The sequence below is a fragment of the Dasypus novemcinctus genome, chromosome X (genome assembly GCF_030445035.2).
Source record: "Dasypus novemcinctus isolate mDasNov1 chromosome X, mDasNov1.1.hap2, whole genome shotgun sequence".
Taxonomy (NCBI): Eukaryota; Metazoa; Chordata; class Mammalia; order Cingulata; family Dasypodidae; genus Dasypus; species Dasypus novemcinctus.
This window is the reverse complement of record NC_080704.1, coordinates 69,490,908-69,505,394: the sequence shown is the minus strand read 5'-3', so window position 1 is coordinate 69,505,394 and position 14,487 is coordinate 69,490,908. Positions and strand designations below refer to the sequence as shown.

The 14,487-nt window shown below is 41.4% G+C and overlaps 1 pseudogene; it reads right to left on the bottom strand.

Annotated features, from left to right (window-relative positions):
* Positions 1-665: 665 nt before the first annotated feature.
* On the bottom strand, positions 666-9,296 carry LOC101422397 (heterogeneous nuclear ribonucleoprotein D0 pseudogene; annotated as a pseudogene).
* Between the last annotated feature and the right edge of the window lie 5,191 nt (positions 9,297-14,487).

The following is a 14,487-nucleotide window of genomic DNA, read 5'->3' as shown; positions in this document are numbered from 1 at the left end:
CCTCCATTTTCCCATTTTTTAATGGAGCTTTTTGTCCTTTTGTTGAGTTATAGTAATTCTCTTTATGTTTTGTATATTACGCTATTAGCAGAAACAGAGTTTCCAAATATTTTCTTTGCCTTTTTAGGTTTACTTTTTTAGTTTTTGGAAAAGTAGTACAGTAGTAAAGTAGTTAAGTAGAGATCAGGGTTCAAATTTTGGGATTAGGTCCTCTTTCTGACTTCTGGAGACTCATAGAATAAGTGGGCTTATATTTAAGGTTAGAGCCACTTTCTTGCTCTGTGGTCCCCATGAGCTTGCCTAAGAGGGTCAAGGGTGCAAGGAGAGCAGACAATGAACATGTGGTCGGCCTGTTGGGGAAGAGCATGATTGCAGACTTGTCCATGTCCTCTTGCTGGGCAGAGCTTGGATGCCTTGCTCAGGAGGGCATGCTCCCACACAGTGCTTTTCATCAGAGAGTTCTTCCCATCCTGGGAACACTGGACCCTTTTGTTTTGTTTTTTTTGTTTGTTTGTTTTTTATACAAAAGGATTTATTAAAAACCAGTAAGACACTACTACATCATGACATTGTCACACTGGGCTTTTAACACAAGACTTGCTCTACAATACTGGGGAAGGGGCATAAAATAAATTGGTTCTGAAGCATAGCAATTAAGAAATAAATCAATGAAAGCAAATTTCTTTTAATGAGAACTCAGAATTAAACTTCAGAGGGACCCAAGGTCATACTTCCATTCGGGGGCTTGATAGAAAAAATTTAGTTTGAACTGCTATTAGCAAGTTGTCAGGAGCCACCCTCAAATGAATCTTCAAATTGGAAAATACTGCTTCACCCTCTGTTGGGGATAAGTTGCAAATGGAATAATTTAGTATGGTTTGTAGGTATTTTGATGACCGCCTCACCTGGATCCTTTCCCATAACCACTCTGCTGACCACCACCTCTTCCACGAGCTCTTCCTGCAAATCCTCATCTAGATCCCCACTGTTGCTGTTGCTGATACTGTTCCTTTGACATGGCTACTTTTATTTCACATTTACTAAGACCAACATTATGGTATTTCTTTTCCATTATCTTCTTCACTGTTTCCTCTTCTTTAAAGGTAATAAAGCAGAATCCATGCCTCTTATTGGTCTTGTTGTCCATGGGGAGCTCTATAATTTCCACCTTACAAAAACCACCAAAGTACTCCTTTATTTTCTCTTCAGGTGTATCTGGAGAAAGACCACCAACAAAATTTTTTTTAACAGACTCTTTTGTTTTCATGTCTTTGGCCCTTTTAGGATCAATCACCTTCCCAATCAATTTATATTCTTTCTCTTTCTTTAAATAGCATAAAGCCAAAACCCTTAGATCACCCTGTGATACGATCTAACTTCAGAGTACAGCCTACAACGTCACCAAATTTGGAGAAGTAGTCCTTCAGATCTTTCTTTGTAGTGTCCCAGTTAAGACCTCCTATAAACATTTTCCCTTCATTCTCCTCATTCTTACTGGCATCGATCTTTGACCCCTCCGACTGGGCGCTGCCCCCTTGGGTGCCTCTGGCCGCGGTTCCACCCCCAGTTCCAGCTTCACTACCTGCCGCCGCAGCTGCCCCCTGCTCCGCCGCCACCATGGCTCCCTCCTGCTCACCCGCCGAGGCGTCTACCGCCGCCGTTACCACCGCCACCACCCCCTCCCTGCCGAACTGCTCCTCCAACGTCGTGCTACTGCCTCCACCGCTGCCGCTGAGACTTACACCCGCCGCTGCCCTGAACTGAAACTAGCAGCAAAGTAATCCCCACTGCTGCCGGGCACCCGCTGTACCTCGCGAGACACACAAGACAGAGAGGGAGCACGCGTGCTGCGAAAGCTCCTGTGCCTCTCCCTGGCCTGTCCCCTCGCCTCCCACTCTCGCGAGGCGTGCACTCCTGCTCTTTTTGACTGCGCTTAAAAGGAAAAAGAAGCACTTTAATGGCGCTGCTGCGGATCACCTAAAATGTCCAACTGAACTGATGTGGGCCATTGGTAAGGGGGTGAAATGATTATGGGGCAAAACTGTGAGGAGTCCGGATGTTTGCGGAGTCTAGATGTTTGTGCATGCTCTGCTGTCTTGTCTCTGGTCTGCCCCTTTGCTGGGGCTTGGAGGCCATCTGTGTCCATGCCATGCACCCCAGTTTGGTGGGGCTGCCCCAGTCAGGGGGCTGGGTCCCTTGGAGAGTTGCCAAATTTGAGTAGGTTCTGTCTGCTCATTTTGGGTGAAAGCTGGAAAGGGGGAGAGGCTCGCCCCTTTTCAATGAGTCCACACCTTCTATTCATAAGCCACATTCCTATTTGATTGTTGTGCACCCGAATGCCTGGAAGGGGTGGAAGTGAAGGGGGTGAAAAGCAGAATCAGAATAAAGGCAGTAAAGTTCCCTCCATATGGTGTCATAGCCAAAATACGTTTGCATTCTGCCCAGGTTCTTAGAAGGTATTGTAGTAACTTTAAGTAAGAGAATGTGTTCTGTGAAGGTAAAATTTGTCTTAAAGGTAAAAATAATTACAAAAGTTTAACAAAGCATTGTTTAAATTAAGGTATTTAAATGGATAATTGCAGAAAGTCATTATTAAACAAAAACTGAATTGATAATAATAATAATAAAAGGTAATTTTATAACAAAAAAATGTTTTTTCGGCAGCCAGCCTCCCCTGCCAACTTGCTTCCAAAAAAACTTTCTGGTATTACATGCTACTAGGTATTTAAAATGAAGAAAAGTTCATTATTTTAACAAGCTTGTTTAGTATTAATGGCAATTATATGTTGTAATAAGTTTGCCTGGTAACTTAGTATGTGGGATATATGGAATGTGTTTTTATTGTTAAAGAAACAGATGATTTTATCCTAAAATAATTAATTATTGGAAAGAGTAGAGTGTGGGACAAAACCTGAATGACTACTGAAAGTGTAGAAGGTTTGTGGAAGGAAAATTTTTATAATTAAAATTAAGATCAATATACAAAGAAAATCTTTTATCAAAATAGCTTCTTGTGCTTTAACCTCATCATTTCCTCAGTGTTTGAAGAAGAAAGGGTCTTATCTCTTTTTTAAAAAAAAGAACATTAGGTTCTAGAAATCAAATCCTGAAAAGTAGCTTTTTATTTCAAACTAACTGCAAGAGATTTATTCTTTTACCTTAAAAGAAAAATTAAAGTAATGGTTAAGTTCATTTAATATGTTATAAGTCAAATGAAAGGTGTTTAAAGGTGTTATAAAATTAACAGGTTTTTAAAAAATTAATAAAAACTGTAACTGAGTTAAAATCATTTATAAATGCATTTATATTATAAAACAGTGAAAAGATAATAACTGAAATTATAGCTGAGTGAATTTAGTCTGAAACTATTATTTAAGTGTAAATTCTAATGTAACCTTTCCTCTGTTTATGGTCACTTCAAACCTAACCTCACCCCTTGCCTTTGCCTATGGTTATTTCATAATAGCTTCTGCCCCTACAGGCCAGAAAAGAGCTGGGACATCACTGTCTCCTGTCCTGGTATTAGTAACCCTTTCTCTCATGAATTCAAGTGTAAACTAAATAAATTGCTGCCTGATGGAATAAGGTTAAATAACCACTGGAGTTTTATTATCTCCAAAATCAAAAAGGGGTGTGGAGGGGGGAGAAGTCTCCTGCCCTGACGGTCAGTGTTCCTAAGAGTAGTAATTCATGAGAGAAACCAGTCTGTCTCCCTGATGCTTCAAAAAGCTCAGTAAATATATATAAAACTAATCTTGTTGCTTATCCAAAATTCTGCTAATTTCAAAGTAAAATATAAAGTTCTAAAACAAAATGGTACTAAAGCATTGAGAATATTTTAGTTACAATCCATTAATTAAAAAAGAAAATTCTTGTGTAAAACTGAATGGTCATAGTGTAAAACTGCACAGTCATAGTGCAAATTAAGAAAAGTTTCAAGAGTCTTTAAAATGTTTTGCAGTCACACTTGTTTTGTAAAATTATAAGTTTAAAGTAACTAAAGTTATGTTTTTGTGTTGAACTATTCATGTCTGCCTATTTGCTCAAATTGTTAAGGTTAAATACGTAGTTATATAAGTAATATATATTTCTGAACCCCAAATTAAGCTAAACAGTATATAAAATAATACAAATTATAAGTAATATCAATGAGTTGTGTTTCTGTGTCTAACTCTTTGTCTGCCCATTTGCTCAGTGTATATCTTCATGCATCGGGATAACAATATCAAATTAACAAATGAAAATTCTTAAAAAAGCTCTATTCAAATTGTTAAAAATTAAATATGCAGTTATATATGTAAATACTCTTAAAGCCCAAATTAAACTAAGCAGGATGAAAAAGTCATATAGAAATCTAATTATAGAAACATTTGGGAAAGGGCCTTCTCTTTGCAAGAGCTTTAAAGGCAAAACTAGGTGTGGCAGATTAAACCTATCTACTAGGCTAGGGAATTAAGAATCAGTTTGCCCAGTAATTTCCCCATTTAAACCTTTTGTCAGCCATAAAATGTTAAAAAAAAAAAACAACAAAGATTAGGTTAGTTTTCACATAAAAAAAATTGTTGACTGGTGTAACCTGGTGGCCTGCTGCCTCAGTCTCTCACTCCCTGGTTGGACAGCAGTAGAGACCAGCTTAGGCCAGTCTATGGGCAGTGAAAGGTTGCCCAAGAAGAAGCTAAGTCGGTGCCATTTCAGCACTAAATTCTATTGCTTATTTAACAAAGGGGAACAAGTAAAAACTAAAATGGTTAGAATGTGATAGAGGAAGCAGTTAAATCACAACTTTTGCATGGAAAGTTAGATCTTCTCAGATAAGCTGTAACTTCTGAAGTATCCAATCTATGGAGAAACAGGAAAAGCTTGTGTGCTAGGCTTAAGGGTATAAATTGTGTCATTTTTCTTTGTTCGGGGCACCAGCCATATCTGGCTCTGCGCCCATTCTTGCAAGATTAAGAATAAATTATTTTCTTCTTCTCCACAATCTGGTGAGACTTATTTTCTTCCAGAAGATTTCTTTCCAACAAAATAAAGGTAATTAGTGGCTCTATTAACAAATTTCAGTAAGTAAAAAAAAGTCCATAAAAACTATAGAAAGCTCTTTCCTGGATTATAATTAAACAAATTAAGTAATTGTGTAATGTGTTTTAAAACCTGGTAGTCAGTATGCTTTTAAATTATTCATTTTCATAACTTAAACAAAAAAGAAGAAGTTTTAGCTTCCTGTAAGGGAAAAAGAGAACATTCCTTGCATTGTTTGTAGAATTTGAGAGAGGTTCAATTATTTGCATATAGAGAGGCCAGGACTCAGAAATGATTTTGAGAAGGAAAAATGGTTTATTGACAGCTGGCCAGACTCAGGAGCTTTCATTTGAATCCCGAGCCCTGAACAAGATTTTCAAATGTCTTTTATACAGAGAGGAAAGGCCAAATGGTCCCTTTGTTTCAGTTCTCAATAGGCTTGAATTAGCATATATATCTTCCACATCTTAGGTAAGCTTTTAGCATGGACTCCAGACATTCTAGATAAGCTTTTAGCATATTTTGTTTGTATTTCCCCTAAATACTTAAAAGTTTATAGACCTTGCATTGTTAAACTGTTTCCTGGGACTAGAGTCGTTGCCATTGTCACTAAGGGCAGGACTGCAGCCTCTTACTGTTCTACACCCACAAGTCAAACAGCTTAGGTTATCTCTGAAGAGACAAAGAGCCTCCCACCCATAGCCCACATCAGCATAAACTATAATGGTTTCAATTTTATTTAACTTGAGTGTAATCTCCCATAGTTATTTTATAAACTAAATTAACATTATATGTACAAAATCTTTAGAGTAATCAAATTATAAGTTCACATTAGTGAAATTAGGCTAAAAGAAAAAATTGTAGATATGCTCTCTTAAATAAATAGAGTAAATATCTTTGGTTGGTAATTGTAATTTAATAAGTTTATTTAAACATGAGGTGGCTAGTCAATGTGGTTATAGTCAATTATAAAGAGTTTGTAAAACATCTTCCAAACTAAAAACGTTTAAATAGTTCTAGTTCTAAAAGTCATTGTTAACTAAAACTTAGATTGGTATTAGTTGCAAAAAAAATAAAAATAACTTCATAATAATAAAACCTGTCTAAAGGTCACCACAAGGTACATATTTAAGCAAATGGTAATAAAAAGTTATCTTGATTCTATTGGAAATATTCTGTTTTCATTTTAACAATGAAAAATAATTTTTCCCTCTATTACTAAAGTATCTACTGTTATCTTCATAGTAAAATTGTATAAGTAAACAGTCATTTAATATATAATGTGTTGCATTAAATTGTTTAAAAATATATATATATATATAAACAAGGAAGAAACTTTAACATTATCAAATTCTTGTGCATTCAAACCAGGCCCTGTATACATTGCGTTTTGCCTCTCCATGTGAATTATTAGCTAGGCTGGTCACTGAACCCTCAATTAAAATATTTGCTATATCAGCCTCTGGTTCTGCTCCTAAAGTTAATGGAAACTACGTTGCAGTTTCAAGCTCCTGCAGCAGCCAATTATGACTCAGTACAGCCAAGTGTACAATGGACATCACCTCCAGACTGGCACTGTTCTATAGTGCCAGAGAGCAGTGTGTACCAGGCTAGTAGAATACTGGAAAATCTCTGTAGGATCAACGATGCTGCCACTTTCTCACTGCATGAAGAACATGCTAAGTGGAGCCATGATACCAGGATACTGTAAGTAAAACTTAAACACAATTGGCATTATGGCCTGCTCTCATGGAGAGATAACATGTAAAGTATTACAAACCTAAAACTTAAAACTAATAATTGCAGCTCTGAATCCTTATGCATTAAGTAATACATTAGTTAATATTAAGTGCTGTACTTTTATCCTGTACTAAATATATGCCTAATAATTATAATGTTATCTTTTCTATTTTAAATCAAGTGCAGAAGTATATTAGACATGTTAAATTCCTAGTAAATTCATTTTCTAAACAGTTAATAAACACATCTATGGAATAAGGTGGCAGTCTCAGCCAGGCTCAGCCAATTTACTATATTCTGCTGTACTCTACTGTGTAGCAAAGGTGAGGCTTGCTTGATGATGGTGAGTCACCTATTGAACAAGTCAAAATGCTAGAAATTGTACAATTTAAAAAAAAGTGTAAAAAACCTTTATTCTGTAGTTCTGATCACTCCCACAGCTGAAAACCAAGAGAATTTCGAACTTAGTATTCTAATCCTGAATGAAGCCAGTTGCACAAGGAGTGCCAGTTCACCAGGAGCATCTAACGGAGTGAATGAGTGCCAATCATTGAACAGCTTAGAATGTGTCTTCAGACAAAGCTAAGTGTCTGTTGCAATTTCTCTCTAAAGACAAATAACTTAAAAAAGAATATAAATGCTTTCCCACCAGCTTTTAAGGAGTGCCATCTTTATAGGCACCTAACCTTGTCTACCTCTGTAATCCAATGTCCTCTTTTAAAAACGGGTATTCCAAATTTTTAATTGTTTCTTTCAGAGTGAACATCTTATTAACCATATAAAAACTTCATCCAACTTTGTACAAAATGCTGGATCCATCTTTCTCCAGTTAAAATAAGAAGTTTGCACCTTGTTAGGCAATAACTACAGCCCATGGCCAGCAGGAAGCAGTTACAGGAAAGAAATCATCTCCCTTCAGCACCCCTTTTAAATTAAAGGTGTAAACTCTTTAAGGGTAAAATAAAAGTAATAGATGGATCTGGAACCTTACTGGAAATCCACGTGAGTGCCGGTGGCAGCAGGATAACTGCAGGAGGCCCCTACCCCAAGATTCTGCTGTCCAGAATGAAAAGTTCTAAACTTCTAAAAACAGTCCTGGATGCTGCACTAAAGACTGATAAAAAATTAATAAAACAACAAACAGCCATCCACCTCATAGCTCCAACAATAATTATGCCAAAGCTTAGCAAGTTAAACTTTGGCAAAGGGGGGAAATGATGTAGGCTATGGGTGGGAGGCTCTTTGTCTCTTAGAGAAAACCTAAGCTGTTTAACTTGTTGGTGTAGAATGGTAAGAGGCTGCAGTCCTGCCCTTAGTGACATGGCAACGACTCCAGTCCCAGGAAACAGTTTAACAATGCAAGGTCTATAAACTTTAAGTATTTAAGAGAAATGCAAACAAAATATGCTAAAAGCTTATCTAGAATGTCTAGAGTCCATGCTAAAAGCTTACCTAAGATGTGGAAGATATATATGCTAATTCAAGCCTCTTAAGAACTGAAACAAAGGGACCATTTGGCCTTTCCTCTCTGTATAAAAGAAATTTAAAAATCTTGTTCGGGGCTTGTGATTGAAACAGAAAGCTCCCAAGTCTGGCTGGCCATCAATAAACCATTTTTCCTTCTCAAAATCATTCCTGAGTCCTAGCCTCTCTATACACAAATAATTGAACCTCTCTCAAATTCTACAACAGAACCACTGTGCCCTTTTGATGGAAGGTCTGGCCTTTTGGGAAGTTCTCTATGATTTATATCAATTCAACTGGCAATCTGCAGATGAGGTTCCAGGAAAATTCTGTCACAATTCTAAAGTCATGACCTTCCAGTCAGATGGCATTTCCTATTAGAGTGCAACCCAAATCCCTTTTCTGTGGCACTCACCTGAGGGCATATGATGCCACCAAACATTTTCTATGTGTTCACGTTGACTGATGGAAAATGCTTGAGTCTGGCTTTTTCTTCCCTGAGATGGACCACAGATCTTGTATGGATACTGGTTGTTGCTCCTTGGTTTTATGAACACCTTGGAAAATTTTCAAATCCTCTCAGTGTGTCATTCTCATGCCAGCACACCGGGAGCCCAGGGCAAGTCATCCAGGTTTGCTTATCGGGACTTCCTGGGATTGCTAGGTGAATTAATTTTTGAAAGCTGTTCAATTCCTGATCCAGTCACCTGGACAAGACACAGGGAGGAGGCAATGCAGGTGGAGGCCTTTTCTGACACTAGCCTACAGTAGATTTTCAGTGCACCCTCAGGAACTGTCACCAACCCTTGGCAGGTGGGGAGGATTAGCTAGGAATGTATCCTGATTGTTAGCTGTTCCTGACAGAAAGTTGTGGTCTCGGTGCCCTTCTAGAAGTACATAAAATGGCTCACTTCAGCTCTGTGGAGCTCAATGAAACTTCTGTGAATGGGGATTGGGCCAGGTGCATGTAAACTCTGCACGTAGGAGGTTGTCAGCATGGTGACAGTGCTCAGTGCAACTTTTTCAGGTCTCTGGGCTGCAAGTAGACCCTGTAGAAACTGTGAGGAGGCCATGCTGCCCTGGATATCCAGGACTGGAGGAGATTCCTCCTCACCAGCACACACCTGGATAGGTAAATTGAGGGAAGGTGGTCCTACACAATGTTGGCAAGGCCCTCCTGGGCTGCATCTACCACTTCAGAGGCAATGACTCTCCTTCAACCTCTTCCCACAACTTCCCATCCATCTGCCCAGGCCTCCCTTGTTCCCAGGGCCATTGGGAAGGATAGCCAGGGTGAAGTAGTCAAAGCATGAATGGGCATGGATGGAGCACATTGGAAGGCCTGAGGCTTGGAGCAGAAAGTGTGAGCAGTGAGGAGCACAAGTCATTCTGCCACTGACCTACTGGGAGTTCATAACCACGGTGTCTATAGGTGGTCTGGGGGACAGGGAAGACTGCTGTGCCAACATGAGAGAGGTTTAGTGCCCAGTGCCTGCAGATGCTGGTGGGTCTTCTGGCCACAGGGAATTATGGGAATCCACTGTCATGCTGCCCTACTGCCCCTGAGTGCTAAAGGGCTAATCGGGACAGAGCTGCCCCAATGGCTGCTCCAGTATCTGCTCTGATGTGAGGTCAGCCTAAGGTGTGTTCCGAGGCCTCCTGCCTCACAGGGTGGGTCCTCCATACCTCTCCTTGTCCTATTGTATTCTTAGCCCCAGGCTGCTCCAGCCAGTCTGAGGGAGAGAGTTGGAGGTGTGATGCCCTGAGGAGGCAGGTTCCAGGAACATGGGACTTGAGGGCAGGTGGGCAGCGGTGACAAGTGAACAATGTGGATGTTGGGAAGGTAGGGCTGCATCACCGCCTTGGCAGGTACCCACCAAAGCTGGATGAAGTGCAGGGATCAGAAGAGGCAGGTGGAGGCTTTTCCTGGCACCAGCCTGTGCTAGATTTTCAGTGTGCCCTCAGGAACTGGCACCAGCCCTTGGCAGGCAGGGAGGCTTAGCTAGGAGGGTCTTGTCGTCAGGTGCTCCTGACACAGAAAACGGTGACCTCACAGTTTCCCCTGTGGAAGTACATGAAATGGCTCGCTTCAGCCCCTGGGCATCTCAATGAAGCTACTGTCAAAGGGGAATGGGCCGGGTGCACATACACACTGCATGTAGGCGGTTGTCAGCATGGTGACAGTGCTCAGTGGACCTTTATAAGGCCTCTGGGCTGCAGCAGACCGTGCAGAAAGTGGTGAGGAGGCCTTGCCCCTTTGGCTGTCCAGGCTTGGAGGAAGTTCCTCCTCACCAGCACACCCCTGGCTGGGTAAATCTAGGGCAGATGGTCCTGCATTGTGTTGGCAAGGCCGTCCGGGCTGCTTCCAACACTTTGCAGGCAGTGACTCTTCCTCGACCTCTCCTCACTACTTCCCCTCCATCTGTCCAGGCCTCCCCTGTTCTAGGGTGGTTGGAAAGTATAGCCAGCCTGAAGTAGTCACAGCATGCATGGGATTGGATGGAGCCTATCGGAAGTCCTGGGACTTAGGGCAGAAGGGCTGAACAGTGAGGAGCACAGGTCATCCAGCTGCTGACCTGCTGGGAGTTTCTAACCATGGAATTTGTTGGTGGGCTGAGGGATGGGGATGACTGCTGTGCCAATGTGAGTGAGAGCTTTGGTGCCCAGTGGCTGCAGGTGCTGGTGGTTCTTGTGGCTGCAGGGAACCACGGGAAGCCCCTGTCATTCTCCCTCACCACCCTGAGTGCTTCAGGGCTGATTGGGACAGAACTGCCCCCATTTCTTCTGCAGTATCTGCCGTGAGGTGCAGGTGAGCCAAGGTGTGTTCCCAGACCTCCTGCCTCACAGGGTGGATCCTCCACACCTCTCCTAGTCCTTAATGTACTTCTAAGCCCCAGGCTGCTATGGCCCATCTGAGGGATGGAGTTGGAGTTTTAGTGCCCTGAGGAGGCAGGTGGGCAGTGGTGCCAATTGAACTTGGTGGCTATTAGGAAGGGGGGTGCTGAAGCACCACCCTGGCAGCTACCAATATGTGGCTCATCCACCGAGGCTGAGGGACTCGGCTGATGGGGAGAGACAGAGCTCCCCTTGTTTCACTGGCAATGGCCACCTGAGCATGCATACTTAATGCAAGGTGGGTCCCTCCAGCCTCCCTGCTTTGTCAGTCAGAGCGCCATCCCTGACACCTCACATTCATTACCTCTGTTCTTACTCTCTGGCTACTTTCCTACCTTCCAATATACTCAGAATCCTGCTGCATCAAACTGGGTTCAAGCCTCAGCTCTTTTTAGGTTATCCCATCATTTGAATAGGTCGTATATGGTGCCGAGTATTCAAATTTCTGCATTTTCAAAAAATACTGTTTTGCCAGAATATACTACATAAAATTAAAACATGAACCACAACTTTTTATTGACAGAAACTCAAATCTAAAAACAATAGCTGGATGCAATCCTCCCACTTTCAGTTGTAATCACTCTAGGCTCCATGGTGTGGTGGTTGTCCATCTTCAACTCCATCTTAGCTGAGTGTGGTGAGCCCAATAAGTCAGATTGTAGGTGCTGGAGTCTGTTGAGGCTCAGGACCTGGCTATCACATTGTCAGTCCAGAGACTCAAATCCCCTAAATATATCTTAAACCCCGACACTAACTGCACCTCCAGCACATTAGCATGAAAGTCTTATGAAGAGAGATCCAATCTGAGTCCAGATTCATCACACATAAACACCATTTCCAAAGAGGGGCCATCTGACCTGGTAGTTAACCCCATTGGCCATGACCATAACTCCCATGGGTCTCTTTAGCCCTCGAAGGAACCGATATCTGGGGGTTTTAACCAGAGACCTCATATGTGGGAAGCTGGAGCTCAAACATTGAGCCACATAGGCTTCACTGAATTGATTTTTTCTTTTGTTTTTGTTTGTTTTTCTTAATTTTTTAGGAGGCATGAGGCAACTGAATCCAGGATCTCCAATGTGAGAAGTGGACACTCAACCACTTGAGCCACATCTGCTCCTAATAGTGTTATTTAAACTAAGGGTTTTATCTTGATGTCTAGAGAAAGTATGGAAAATCGGCTTTTGAGGAAGATAACAAAAGCATAAAAACAAAATTGTAAATATAGATAAAAGCACAAGGGTGTCCTGTCTACATAAAATAACATGACTTTAAAATGCTGTTTGACCTAAAGTAAGGGGGAAATGGAAAGGAGAAATGAGTTTATATGGCTACGAGTTTCTAAAAAAGAGTCTGGAGGCTGGCAGAAGGATTGCCCTTATGCACAACTGAGCAGTCAGAGAGACAGATAAAGCAGATACAACCCCCAGATATTGGTTCCTTTGAGGGCTAAAGAGACCCATGGGAGTTATGGTCATGGCCGATGGGGTTAACTACCAGGTCAGAGGGCCCCTCTTTGGAAATGGTGTTTATGTGTGATGAATCTGGACTCAGATGGGATCTCCCTTCATAAGACTTTCATGCTAATGTGCTGGAGGTGCAGTTAATGTTGGGGTTCAAGATATAGTTAGGGGATTTGAATCTCTGGACTGACAATGTGATAGCCAGGTCCTGAGCCTCAACAGACTCCAGCACCTACAATCTGTTTTATTGGACTTACCACACTCAGCTAAGATGGAGTTGAAGAAGGACAACCACCACACCATGGAGCCTAGAGTGATTACAACTGAAAGTGGGAGGATTGCATCCAGCATCCATGTGGAATCTGAGCCTCCTCTTGACATAAAGGTGTAATGTACACAACCAATCCAATGTCCACATAGAAGAGGTGGCATTGGATTGGGAAAAGTGGACATGGTGGCTGATGGGTATGGGGAAAGGCAGGAAGAGATGAGAGGTGGAGGCGTCTTTGGGACATGGAGCTGCCCTGGATGGTGCTTCAGAGGCAATCACCGGACATTGTATATCCTCACAGGGCCCACTGGATGGAATGGGGGAGAGTATGGGCCATGATGTGGACCATTGACTATGAGGTGCAGAGGTGCCCAAAGATGTACTTACCAAATCCAATGGATGTGTCATGATGATGGGAGGGAGTGTTGCTGGGGGGGGGAGAGGTGGGGTGGGGGGTGGGGTTGAATGGGACCTCACATATATATTTTTAATGTAATATTATTACAAAGTCAATAAGAAAAAAAGTATGGATACTAATAAGATAAATTAACATTATATGTGTTAAATTTTTGAAATGATGAAAATTGTAAGTTTTGACTAATAAAATTATTACAACCCTCTTTTAAAAAAAAAAAAGCACAAGGGTGTCGATTAAACAAGGGAATTTTGGTGTAATAAAAAAATTATTTTGAGACATCTTCGCCTTGTCCTGACTTAGTCATTTTGAGCAACCACCTGAGTTAACACTTCCCTGGGTATAACCACAACTAGCAACACCTGCACCTTCACAGGTATGGATGATAAGAGCTAACCTCAGCTTCTATGATCAGCCTCTGCCACTTCTTTTCAATTGCCCCCTTGCCACTGCAGCTCTTTTCCTGCTGCATAATTTATTTGCAAGGCATCAATTTCCATATGACTTGGATGATAAGAAGCTGCTCTCAGCTTCTCCACATGGCCTTAGTCACATCTGCTTTTGTACCATATATTGTGAAACTGCCAGGCCCAGGATCCATTGGATCCTTCCCATCTGTGTCACAGTAAAGACAAGAGCCTGGAATAAACATGTGCTCCAACCTGCCCTTCCATGAGCCCTCACAGGAACCTAGGTTAGGTAAGCTAGGACCTGCCATGCCAAGATTCTCCATTCTTCCCCTCCAGATTCTTTGATGTTATGAATCTCTCATTTCATGCAGTCTTGCTGGGTATCTGTGTTTGTACCTCATCACTGAAAAAAATTCCCCATAATCTACAAAACACTTGGTTGAATAGGTTCTTGTTCCATGATCTTGGCAGTTCCTGTCCACATCAGATACACACAGTGTCAACTTCTTCTGGATTATTTTGGTTAATTTTAATTTTGGATCATATACCATTTCATATACCCACATTGGAAGTGACATCAGTTTTAGCTGCATGTGTTGTACTCAAGTCTCATTTCCTTCTAATTTGACAGCTATATGTGAAGTTATTAACACCTGATATTTCAAGTAGGTCAGAGATTGGTTTTTCATTGTTTTCTTTTCCAGAATATAATGTCATCAGTTGCAGGTGGTGGGATGTTGTCTTTAGGTGGTAGAGGGTCAGTAAATCTTCAGCAACTTAAAAAAAAACATATCCCTGAGGATATTCCAC